Source organism: Saccopteryx leptura, chromosome 1 (assembly GCF_036850995.1).
Source record: "Saccopteryx leptura isolate mSacLep1 chromosome 1, mSacLep1_pri_phased_curated, whole genome shotgun sequence".
In the NCBI taxonomy this organism is placed as follows: Eukaryota; Metazoa; Chordata; class Mammalia; order Chiroptera; family Emballonuridae; genus Saccopteryx; species Saccopteryx leptura.
In genome coordinates this window covers 318,006,678-318,020,477 of record NC_089503.1, presented here as the reverse complement: position 1 = coordinate 318,020,477, position 13,800 = coordinate 318,006,678, and positions in this window count along the sequence as shown.

Genomic DNA, 13,800 nt, shown 5'->3' with positions numbered 1-13,800 from the left:
CTGGCGTGAGCCCAAGGTTGCTAGCTTGAGAAAGGGGTCACTGGCCCGGCTGGAGACCCCCTTGGTCAAGGTACATATGAGAAAGCAATCAACAAACAAGTAGAGTGCTACAACTACAAGTTGATGCTTCTCATCTCTCTCACTTCCTGTCTGTCTGTCCCTGTCTGTCCTTCTCCCTCTCTCATGCACGCACACGCTAAAAAAGAAAGAAAGAATCTGAAGCAGGCGTCCAAGTCGTGAGACAGTTTGAGATGTAGGGTTCTGCTCTGCCTCTGTGGGCTAGCGGCCCTAGGACAGACCTCACCTCTCTGACCTCAGGCTACACTGAGCAAAACAGGGCTAACCCATCTGTGTCATGTTGCAGTCAATGGAGGTGATGACTGAGCTCACCGGTAAGAAAGCACTTTAGGTGGCAAAGTGCTGTAGAGGAACAAGGAGCTCGTATGACAGAAGGCCAGCAGTGTACAGGGACGACAGAGGCTCCCGGAGAATCAGAGTGAGACAGACACTTCACGGGAACACGGAAGTGTTGTAAATGAAACTTCCTTCTTGTAAATGAAAGCGCAGCTTTTAAGACTCTAAGTAATAAATGACACAGGACCCATTTCCCCCCAAAATGAATCACTAAACAACGGAAACTGGAGAGGAGCTGGAACTTGGTACATTGTCAGAGTTCAAAAAATATGTGTCACATGGATAAATGAGAAAAGAGATGTGGGGAGGGAAGAATCTGCAAGACCACCAAGATGCTGATGTGAGAACCAGTGAGAAGCAGGGATGATCCTGCCGTGAGGGAGAGATAGCCACGTAGGGCACATGTGGGACTAGCATCCTGCGGATGACAGGGATCACTGACAAGCTGCTGTAGGGGGAGGGAAAACACAGAGGAAGAAAATGGTGGTGGCCCTGGCCAATTGGCTCAGCAGTAGAGCATCAGCCTGGCATGTGGAAGTCCTGAGTTCGATTCCCAGTCAGGGCACACAGGAGAACCAACTATCTGCTTCTCCACCCCTCCCTCTCTCCCTTCTTTCTCTCTATCTCTCTCTTCTCCTGCAGCCATGGCTTAAATGGTTTGAGCAAGTTGGTTCCAGGCACTGAGGATGGCTCCATGGCCTCACTTCAGATGCTAAAATAGCTTGTTTGCTGAGCAACAGAGCAACAGCCCTAGATGGGCAGAGCATCACCCAGTCAGGGGCTTTCCAAGTGGATCTTTTCAAGTGGATCTTGGTTGGGATGCATGCAGGAGTCTGTATCTCTGCCTCCCTGCCTCTCACTTAATAAAAAAAAAAAAAAAGGAAGAAGAAAAAGAGGAGGAGGAGAGAAAATGGGGTGGAGGAACAGGAGCCAAACTCCTCGCCCAGAGCACAGGAGGGATCGAAGGCTCAGAATGATAGATTACACAGCTGGTACCAGCACATGGAGTGACACCAGATGAAACGGACTGCATGCAACAGTCTGTCTAAGACAGAACTTATGATGTTTAAGCTGCTCAAAGAAACAACAGGAGGTGGATCAAGGAGAAGGTAATTTTAAAAGCACAAGAAACAGTAAAAACATGAAACTGGCATGTGAGCAATCGAGCAATTATTTATTTAAAATAGGAGAAAACCAGGGGGCGATTTTATTTAATTAATTTTAATGGGGTGACATTGATAAATCAGGGTACATATGTTCAGAGAAAACATCTCTAGGTTATTTTGACATTTGATTATGCTGCATTCTCATCACCCAAAGTCCAGTTGTCTTCCGTCACCTTCTATCTGGTTTTCTTCGTGCCCCTTCCCTCCCCCAACCCCCTCCCTCTTCTCCCACCCACCCCGTAACCCCCAAACTCTTGTCCATGTCTCTGAGTCTCATTTTTATGTTCACCTATGTATGGAATCATATAGTTCTTAGTTTTTTCTGATTTACTTATTTCGCTCAGTATAATGTTATCAAGGTCCATCCATGTTGTTGTAAATGATCCGATGTCATCATTTCTTATGGCTGAGTAGTATTCCATAGTATATATGTACCAAAGCTTTTTAATCCATTCGTCCACTGACAGACACTTGGGCTTTTTCCAGATCTTCGCTATTGTGAACAATGCTGCCATAAACTTGGGGGTGCATTTCATCTTTTCAAACAGTGCTATGGTGTTCTTGGGGTATATTCCTAAAAGTGGTATAGCTGGGTCAAAAGGCAGTTCGATTTTTAATTTCTTGAGGAATCTCCATACTGTTTTCCACAGTGGCTGCACCAGTCTGCATTCCCACCAGCAGTGCAGGAGGGTTCCCTTTTCCCCACATCCTCGCCAGCACTTTTTCTGTGTTGTTTTGTTAATGAGCTCCATTCTGACTGGTGTGAGATGATATCTCATTGTGGTTTTAATTTGCATTTCTCTAATGATTAGTGATGTTGAGCATTTTTTCATATGCCTATTGGCCATCTGTATGTCCTCTTTGAAGAAGTGTCTATTCATTTCTTTCGCCCACTTTTTGATTAGATTGTCTTCCTGGTATTGAGTTTTACAAATTCTTTATAAATTTTGGTTATTAACCCCTTATCAGACGTATTGTCAAATATATTCTCCCATTGTGTAGTTTGTCTTTTTATTCTGTTCTCATTGTCTTTAGCTGTGCAAAAGCTTTTTAATTTAATATAGTCCCCTTTGTTTATCCTGTCTTTTATTTCACTTGCCCATGGAGAAAAATCAGCAAATATATCGCTGCGAGAGATGTCAGAGAGCTTACTGCCTATGTTTTCTTCTAAGATGCTTATGGTTTTACGGCTTACATTTAAGTCTTTTATCCATTTTGAGTTTATTTTTGTGTATGGTGTAAGTTGGTGGTCTAGTTTCATTTTTTTTGCAGGTAGCAGTCCAATTTTCCCAACACCATTTGTTGAAGAGGCTGTCTTTACTCCATTGTATGCTCTTGCTTCCTTTGTCAAATATCAGTTGTCCATAAAGGTGTGGGTTTATTTCTGGGTCCTCAGTTCTGTTCCATTGATCTATATGCCTGTTCTCAAGCCAGTACCAGGCTGTTTTGAGTATAACTTGATATCCGGAAGTGTGATACCTCCCACTTTATTCTTCCCTTTCAAGATTGCTGAGGCTATTCGTGTTCTCTTTTGGTTCCATATAAATTTTTGGAATATGTCTTCTATATCTTTGAAGTAAATCACTGGTATTTTAATCAGTATTGCATTGAATTTATAAATTGCTTTGGGTAATATAGACATTTTAATGATGTTTATTCTTCCTAACCATGAGCACAGTTTATGCTTCCACTTCTTTGTATCTTCCCTGATTTCTTTTATCAATGTTTTATAATTTTCCGAGTACATGTCTTTAATCTCCCTGGTTAAATTTATTCATAGGTACTTTATTTTTTTGGTTGCAATGGTGAAGGGGATTGCTTCCTTAATTTCTCTTTCTGACAGTTCATTGTTCATGTATAAAAATGCCTCTGATTTCTGAGTATTAATTTTATATCCTGCCACCTTGCTGAATTCATTTATCAGGTCCAGTAGTTTTTTTACTGAGACTTTAGGGTTTTCTATATACAATATCATATTATCTGCAAATAATGATAGTTTTACTTCTTCTCTTCCAATTTGGATGCCTTTTATTTTTTTTTCTAGTCTGATTGCTGTGGCTAGGACTTCCAGAACTATGTTGAATAAGAGTGGTGAAAGGGGGCACCCCTGCCTTGTTCCTGATCTTAAGAGGATTGCTTTTAATTTTTGCCCATTGAGTATGATGTTGGCTGTATGTTTGTCATAGATGGCCTTTATCATGTTGAAGTATGTTCCCTGTATTCCCACTTTGCTGAGAGTTTTGATAATAAATGGGTGCTGGATTTTATCAAATGATTTTTCTGCATCTATTGAAATTACCATATGGTTTTCTTCTTTTTGTTTATGTGATAAATCACATTGATTGATTTGCAAATATTGTACCAGCATTGCCTCCTAAGAATAAATCCCACTTGATCATGGTGTATGATTTTTTTTCATATATTGTTGGATCCGGTTTGCTAATATTTTGTTGAAGATTTTAGCATCTAAATTCATCAGGAATATTGGCCTATAATTTTCTTCCTTTGTGTTGTCTTCGCCTGGTTTTGGAATCAGAATTATACTCGCCTCATAAAAGGAGCTTGGAAGTCTTCCTTCTTCTTGATTTTGAAATAGCTTGAGAAGGATAGGAGTTAGTTCTTCTTTGAATATTTGGTAGAATTCACTTGCGAAGCCATCAGGCCCAGGACTTTTCTTTTTGGGAAGTTTTTTGATAACTGTTTCAATCTCATTTGTTCTAATTGGTCTGTTTAGGTTTTCTGATTCTTCAAGATTAATTTTTGGAAGATTATATGTTTCAAGGAATTTGTCCATTTCATCTAAGTTGTCTAGTTTTTTGGCATACAGTTCTTCATAGTATTTTCTTACAATATTTTGTATTTCTGTTGTGTCAGTTGTTATTTCTCCACTCTCATTTCTAACTTTATTTATTTGAGTCCTCTCTCTTTTTTTCTTAGTGAGTCTGGTTAAAGGTTCATCAATCTAGTTTACCTTTTCTAAGAACCAGCTCCTGGTTTCATTGATCCTCTGTATTGTTTCTTTAGCCTCTATGTCATTTATTTCTGCTCTGATCTTTATTATTTCCTTCCTTCTACTAGCTCTGGGCTTTACTTGCTGTTCTTTTTCTAGTTCTTTTAGATGCAGGGTCAAGTTGTTTATTTGAACTTTTCTAGCTTCTTAAGGTATGCCTGTAATGCTATGAACTTCCCTCTCAGTACTGCTTTTGCTGTGTCCCATAAATTTTGAGTTGATGTATGCTCATTATCATTCGTTTCTAGGAATTATTTTAATTCTTCTTTGATCTCATTGTTAACCCACTCATTATTTAATAACATGCTATTTAGTTTCCCAGTGTTTGAGTATTTTTCAGTTTTTCTGTTGTGGTTGATTTCTAGTTTAATGCCATTGTGATCAGAGAAAGTGCTCAATATGATTTCAATCTTCTTAAATTTGTTGAGACCACTTTTTTGCCAAATATGTGGTCTATCCTAAAGAATGTACCATGAGCACTTGAAAAAAATGTATATTCTGCTGCTTTGGTGTGAAAGGTTCTGAAGATATCTATTAAATCGAGTTGATCTATTATAGTATGTCCTTTAAGTCTGCTGTTTCTTTGTTAATTTCTTTTCTTGAGGATCTATCTAGTGATGTTAATGGGGTATTGAAATCCCCTACTATTATAGTATTGCTGTTGATCTTGCCCTTTAAATCCATCAAAATCTGCTTTATATATTTAGATGCTCCTATATTAGATGCATAGATATTTATAACAATTATATCTTCCTGTTGGATTGCTCCCTTTATTATTATGTAGTGACCTTCTTTATCTCTGACTATAGCCTTTGTTTTAAAGTCCATTTTGTCTGATATAAGTTTTGCTACCCCAGCATTTTTTTCATTTCCATTTGCGTGAAATATTTTTTCCATCCTTTTATCTTCAGTCCATGTGCATCTTTTGTTTTAAGGTGTGTCTCTTGTAGACAGCATATGTATGGATCCTGTTTTCTTATCCACACAGCTACCCTATGTCTTTTGATCGGATCATTTAATCCATTTTATTTAAGGTTATTATTGATATTTAGTTGTTTATTGCCATTTTATTCTTTAAAACTGTATTCCTCTTTTGCTATATTCTTTTTCTCCTTTGATCTGTTTACAACAGGCCCCTTAGCATTTCTTGCAGCATTGGTTTGGTTGTAGTGAATTCCTTGAGGTTTTTTTTGTCTGGAAAGCTTTTTATTTCTCCTTCAATTTTAAATGATAGCCTTGCTGGATAAAGTAGTCTTGGTTGTAGGCTCTTGTTCTGCATTACTTTGAATATTTCTTGCCATTCCCTTCTGGCCTCAAGTGTTTCTGTTGAGAAGTCAGAAGTCATCCTTTGGGGGCTCCTTTGTAGGTGATAGCCTTTTTTTCTCTAGCAGCTTTTAATATTTTCTCTTTATCATTTAGCTTTGGTATTTTAATTATGATGTGTCTTGGTGTAGATTTCTTTGGGTTTCTCTTTAATGGAGTTCTCTGTGCCTCTTGAACTTGTGAGATGTTTTCCTGCCTTAATTGAGGGAAGTTTTCAGCTATGTTTGAACAAAGTCTCTATCCCTTGTTCTTTCTCTTCTTCTTCAGGCACCCCTATGATGCAAATGTTATTTCTCTTCAAGTTGTCACAGAGCTCTGTTAGAGTTTCCTCAGACTTTTTGAGTCTCTTTTCTTTTTTCTGCTCTGCTTCCGTGCCTTCATTTATCTTGTCCTCTAACTCGCTGATTCGATTCTCAGCTTCATTCATCCTGCTTTTAATTCCTTCCATTGTGTTCTTTATTTCTGATATTGTATTTGTCATTTCTGACTGATTCTTTTTTATTATTTCAATGTTCTTTTTTATATTTGCTATTTTATTTAGGTGTTCGTAATGACCATCTATTGTTGTTCTAATATTGTTGAGCATCCTAACAATCATTATTTTAAACTCTGCATCTAGTAATTTGGTTATATCTGACTCATTCAGGTCCTTTTCTGGGGATTTCTCTTGATTCATTTGTGTTGCATTTCTCTGCCTTTTCATTTTGTCTGTGTAAAAGAAGGTTTTGGCCACTGGAGTCCACTGGGTGTGCCCTTGTGTTCCCTATGTGTGGTCTGTCTGCAGGCCTGCCACCTCCTCTGCTGTTGCTTTCTAGGGCGTTTGGGTATGGGCATTGCCGGTGCCTGCCCACTGGGGCTGTTGCTGTGGTTTCCACCTCTCCTTCACGGAAGTGGCTGTGATCACGTGCTCGGGTGTACAAGGCTTGGTGGCCTTGGCCTTTGCCCTGCCCCCACTGGTGGTGTTATGCTTGGCCCTGAGGGCAGGGATGAGCACCTTTGCTCAGCTGCAGGTCTCCACCTGATTCCGGGCTTTTGCCCCACCCCTGCAGGAGGAGCCCACTCATGGGACAGCTGCAAGCCTTGGCTCCACAGGCTGGGTGGGACTGCCTGCCCACACTCAGTAGCGGGACTCCACCTGTTCTGGGCTTTTGGCTCCAACCCTGCAGGAGAAGCCAGCTCCCAAGTCAGACCATAAGCCTCGGTTCCACGGGCGAGGCAAGGCTGTGCTCCTGTGCCCTTGCTCAAGGGTGGGTCTCCGCCCCTTCCGGGGCTCCTGCCCTTCCCAAGGGGGGCATTTTTTTAAGTTCTTGAAATAAAATACGTGATAATAGGAACACATTTGTAGCAGAACAGAGTTAATTAGTGAATTTGAGAGAACATTGAGGAACTCACCTAGAATACTGCACAGAGGGGCAGATGATTTATGTGGATAGTTGTGGACATTTATGTACTCACATGCACATACATACACACACACACACACACACACACACACGCACACACAACCAAATACATTTCACCCATTCCATATCCCTTTTTTACACTTTAACTTATCTGAACTAGGAATCCAGATTATAGTTAAAGATAATGACAACAACTCTTAGTCTTGAATTTTGAGCAAATCCAGGGGCCATCCTGGACACCTGAAAGTGCTACTTGACTTTCCACCACTTGATGTTAAAATCTGTGTGGTTAAGATTTAAATTCACACTGCAAACTGGAGTGTGCTCAGACTTGGGGTTTAACATCTTAGGGAGCAGGCTCCTTCCTCTGACACCACAGGTTCATTCCTCATTTACTCTTAAAGTGATGCTGCAGCCCTTGGGGGCCCCAGCTTCATGTGGGGGGCCTGAATCGGACTCCTTATCTTTGGAACATGTTCCTTTCTCATCCAAACATGTCTCCTCCTTCCCTCCTACCCCCACTGTGGCATCTCAGGCCTGATGAGGTGTGGTTATCTGCATGTCCATACACACTCACACACAAGCAGGTCAGAGAGAGAGAAATTCAAGGAGACCCTGTATCTATCTAACAACTACTCCAGGAGAAGAGATGAGAGATGTATGCTCTGTAGAACTAACAGTTTAATTCTTTCCACGATCAGAGAAAGACTGGAGTCATCAGCTCAGAACTGCAGCCCACACACAAAGCAGGGTAAGCCAGGAAATGCCCACATGTAGAGATGCTACATGACACAGGACAGAAAGACGTCTCAGCAGCTGCCGGGGAGGAACGGTGGACAGCTAGCTGCTGAGGATCCTGAACCAGACTGATGGTGGACTTATCCCGAGAAAAGGGTGTCACATCTTCAAAATGTCAAAGGCAAATAAAAATCAAAATTCTATATCACATACCGAGGCAAAAGCTATTTGGGGGGAGGGGGGAAATAGAGAAAATGAAAACTTGCAAGAAAGGACTGAAAGAGGCTCCACCCAACATGTACCAGGAGAACCAAGATAAGATTCTTACAAGCGTCCCCATTCCCCCAGAGAGGGCTCCAGCAGCCAGAAATAAATGTGGGCTTGGACACTGATGATGTCTCAATGGAGGAACGTAATCGCATGTGGACCTGTGACATGAGGACAGTAGGCATGGGGGGTTGGAAAGGTGACATCAAGTTGCAGAGGATGGTGGCAGAAACTGGGACACCAGAGTGCCCCGAGCAGGGGCGGGGTACTGAGGTCCTGGTCCATTGGTAGGGAAAGGGAAACTGTCCCCCACACCTCCCGCCGCATAGCCCCCCACCCTGTTCCCCCTGGAGAACAACTCTGGGGTTTCATGTGCTAACTCTGCGGAACTTCAATCTCTCCCAAGACAGTATGTTCAGCTACTATTTATGTGGGAACCATGTATAGTCTTGGCCCTAAAACTCCATTGAACACTTTCAATAAAACAACATACAGGAAGTTTCTGGGATCATTCCAAACACAAATGGGGAAAAGTCAGACTTTCTTGTGCAAACATCTGAAAGGCTGTGTGTGCAAGGGTAGGCAGGGTGGGACATGGGGGGGGCTTCCTGGTCCCGAGAGGGGCCTCGCCCCCGGGGACCATGCTGATGCAGCACTAAGTACAAACCTTGAATTTCACTGTGCCGTGATGTGATGGGAGGCTCCACAGGAGGAAGGCAAGCCCCTCCTCGTGTCTCCTAAAGCTTCATACCAATGACTTTCTGAGAGCAGACCTCAAGACAAGAAGCAAGACTGCCTTTTGCCATTTTCTCATGCAAAGCGTTGACCCACTCCCCTGAAGAGCTGTCAGGCCCTTCCCACGGGACTCTCTGCAGCAGTCCCCAAACCATGGAGAACCCTCCAGGTCCTGAGTCAGCAGATGTGCCCCCCATAGTTCCTCTCCCCAGCTCCCTCGCCTCCCCTCCACGACCCACCCCTCTGCCTCTCAGCTAACGTTGAGCTTCTGGAAATTCGCCTTGAGTTATATTTTAAATTTTAGTCTGCATTTTTCTTTAAAAGTGTATGTATTGCTGTGTGTTATTCACCACGCCGCATGGCACTCATCACGTCTGTGGGGCAGCGTGTGGGCGGGACCAACCACTGCCCAGCCAGCAGCATGTGCAGGCAGCCAGGGCGAGCATGGTGACGAGAGGGAGGCCTGGCCGCTTGACTTCCTCACACGTTCAGTTTGAGTGCTACACAGACACTTTTCTAGGTTTTAGATGCAGCCCGGGAAACTGGTCTAACCTTTTGGGATGGGTTATCAACTTTTTCCCCTTTTTGAATAACAGGAGTTAAACGCCTGGTTGTCAGGTTCACCCAGAACCGGGCTCAGCTCCAGGATGACAGACATGCAGAGAGAGAGACCTGCTAACTGCGTGCATCTCACTGGAATAAACAGACAGTTAAATATTTATGGTTTAAAATGTCAAGAAAATAGGCCCTGGCCGGTTGGCTCAGCGGTAGAGCGTCGGCCTGGCGTGCGGGGGACCCGGGTTCGATTCCCAGCCAGGGCACATAGGAGAGGCGCCCATTTGCTTCTCCACCCCTCCCCCTCCTTCTTCTCTGTCTCTCTCTTCCCCTCCCGCAGCCAAGGCTCCATTGGAGCAAAGATGGCCCGGGCACTGGGGATGGCTCCTTGACCTCTGCCCCAGGCGCTATAGTGGCTCTGGTAGCAGCGGAGTGACGTCCCAGAGGGAAAGAGCACCACCCCCTGGTAGGCTGAGCCCTACTCTGACCCCTGGTGGGAGTGCCGGGTGGATCCCAGTCGGGCGCATACGGGAGTCTGTCTGACTGTCTCTCCCCGTTTCCAGCTTCAGAAAAATACAAAAAAAAAATGTCAAGAAAAGAACACCAAAATCATATAATTATAATACCTAACCTCCAAACCAGCAAAAAAAAAATCAGGAAGTACTATTAAAACCCAAAAGAAGAAAAAAGTGAGGGAGGGAGGAATAAAAGAAAAGATGACCAAAAAACCCATAAACCTAGAATAATCTGAAGGCAAGTCTAAACACACAATAACCACAGTAAATGCAAAGGGGTTAAAACCATGGCATGAAAGCCCAACAATAGTATATCGCATGTTTAAATATAGTGAATTCCTGATGGTAAGAGGCATTTCTGAAAGCAAGCCACACATAAAGAGCTGAAAATAAAAGGAGGAAAAATATATACAAGTAAAATACCGCATGAAAGGAAGGGACCTAGTGAGACAAGGGAATAGAATGTAAGGTGCAAAGCTTTCATGAGGATTTAAAAGGAGCATCACACAGGAAAAAAAGGAGAAGAAACCAAAAAAAAACGACCACCATGAACTTGTGGGAGAACTTCCCAAATCCACAATTATTATGAAAGAGTGTGGCTTTTTTTTCTTATTTATAAAGAAATTAATATTGCAAATAAATAAAAGTGAATAAGCATTTGAAATCTATACAAAATGGAATGAGAACAAGAAAAATTAAAACGATTGTGGGGGTGGGGGAGAAAGAACCAAGTGGAAGGACTCTCCCTGATTCTGAGACTCACTCTCACAGTACAGTGATGGAGCTAACATGGTGTTGGCAAGAGGACTGATACTCAGGTCAACAGTTCAGAACAGGGTCCAAAAACAGACCCACAGGAATGTGGTGAATTGATTTTGACTGAGGTACAAAGGCAGTCGGATGGATAAAGGGCTGCCTATCCAACCAGACAGCCACATACCAGAGATGAGAGGGGCGGAGGGCTTGACCCAGACCTTGCCTCTTCCACAAGATTTAACTCAAAAAAGGATCAGAGACTTAGATGTGAACTATAAAGCTTCTATCAAAGAAGGCAGAGGAGGAAATTCGCCTGACCTTGAGTTAGGCAAAGAGTTTTTAGATACAACACCAACAGCACAATCCATAACAAGGAGAAGGGAAAAAATACCTAAATCAGACTTCACAAAAATGAAAAACTTTTGCTCCGGGCAAGACATGCTTTGAAGAATGAAAAAAGAAGCCACAGGGTTGGGGAAAATATTTGCAAATCACATAACCCACAAAAGGCGTGTATCTTCACAGGAAGAACCTATCAAAACTGAGCAATGAGAAAACAACACCCCATGTAAAAACAGACACACACTAAAAAACCTGAGCAGACATTTCACCAAAGAAGATATCTGAGTGTCAGACAAGTGCAGGAAAAGATGCCCAGTATCATCTGTCATCAAGGAAACGCCAATCTAAGCCACAGGGCAGTACCACATCACACCACCAGAATCATTAATACTGAAGCTAAACCATCACCACCAACAACAAAACCACAGCACCAAGTGGCAGTCAGGATGCAGACTGAGCAACTAGATTTCTCCTTCGTTGCTACAGGGAGTGTAAAATGGGGCAGCCCCTGTGGGCGAGAAGCAGTCTCTCATGAACTTCCATAGTCCCCAAATGGCCCAGACACTTGGGAACTCATTCTAGGGTATAAATAGGCATGACAATTTGCAGTCACACAGAAAGCTGCACATAGGTATCTATGGCAGCCCCAATCAGGAAACCACCCAAATGTCCTCCCACAGGTGAGCAGATACCAGCAGACAAAGGCCACTTCTTTAATGCAGTCACAACCCTCAGAAACCGAACGCCCACGGGAGAAGTCGTCCCACCAATGTCAGCAGCAACTGTGCAATGGAGCACAGCCCAGAAAGAAACAGTAACCAGGTGTGATTCACAACAACAAAGCGGTGATTTGTGAACACCCTGCTAAGTCAGTGTTACCTAACTCCAGAGGCCACATGTAGCATTCTATGTCAATCATATGCTCAGAGAGCAGATGTCCTGGGATGGAGAGCAGGTCAGGTGTGCTCCAGGGCCTGCCCATTGGGAGAGAGGTTGGCCACAAAAGTACAGCACTAGGGGAGGTAGCAGTTGCCCTATATCTTTACTATAATGCCTAAATGACTGGCTAGTTGTAAAACTCATTCTATGTCATAAAAAGTCAGTTTTATTATACATAGTTTTTTTATTTTAAAAAAAGGCCCTGGTTGGCCTGACCTCTGGTGGTGCAGTGGATAAAGCGTCGACCTGGAAATGCTGAGGTCGCCGGTTCGAAACCCTGGGCCTGCCTGGTCAAGGCACATATGGGAGTTGATGCTTCCAGCTCCTCCCCCCTTCTCTCTCTCTGTCTCTCTCTCTCCTCTGTCTCTCTCCTCTCTAAAAAAATAAATAAATAAAATAAAATTTAAAAAAAAAAAGTTATTAATAAAAAGAATTTGTCCATTAAAAAAAAAAAAAAAAAAAAAAAGGCCCTGGCCAGTTGGCTCAGTGGTAGAGCATCAGCCCAGCATGTGGATGTCCTGGGTTTGATTCCCAGTCAGGGCACACAGGAGAAGTGACCATCTGCTTTCTCACCCCTCTCTCTCATCCTCTTTTCTCTTTATATACCTCTCTCTCTCTTCACCTCCTGCAGCCATGGCTCAATTGGTTTGAGCAAGTTGGCCCCAGGTTGTGGAGCCTCTGACCTCAAGTGCTAAAAGTAGTTTAGTTGCCAAGCAATGACCCCATACTGGTAGAGCATTGCCCTGAAGAGGGCTTGTCAGGTGGATCCTGGTTGGGGCACATGTGGGAGTCTCTCTGTCTTCCTTCCTCTCACTTAAAAAATAAAGAAATAAAATAAATTAAAAAAGAAGAAAATATGGCCAACTCAGACTCCCAAGCTGGACAAGAAACTGTAAGAAGAAAAAAGTATAAAGCAGTCTTGCATAAAAATGTACACAGAATCACAAGGAAAAAATATGCCAGCTACTCGCACATAGCCCTGCATCACACATCGCTACCACGTGGGTTCTCCTGGGAACCCTAGAGCAGTTCCATACAAGAAAGTCTGTCACCCAGGACATCAGCTTCCTGGCATGCCTTCCTGCTCACCAGCAGCCAGACAGGCTTGGGTTTCCTTAATCTCACTGTCCAGCAGGAGAAGCCCTAGCACCTGTGGTGAACATAGGAAGGGTGTTCACACCAATCTAAACATAAAATTCCATGGACTTGGAATTTTTTGTGACCCAGAAAATGCCAGTGGAGTATTAAAAGGCAATAGAAGTGAATCAAACCTGAAAAGAGAAAATAAAAAGAAAAATTCTCTTATTCTGACACACAAAAGGAACAGAATAATAATAATAATAATAATAATAATAATAATAATAATAATAATTAAAGAACATACGTACTCCCCTAAATAGAGACGAAAATGGCACTGGATAAAATTCAACACCCATCTGGAAATAAAAAAAGCTTAGTGGAAAATAGCAGGGGCCTCCACGAGGTGACGGAGACTCTCAGAGATGACAGCCAGCCTCTGGGCTGTCTCACTCCCGTCCACGGCCTGGTGAGGATGCTGCTCCTTGCCGCTTCCTTCTACCTTCCAGAAGTGTCAACAGGCGAGACCAACAAACAAGCAAGGGAAAACTAATGACACA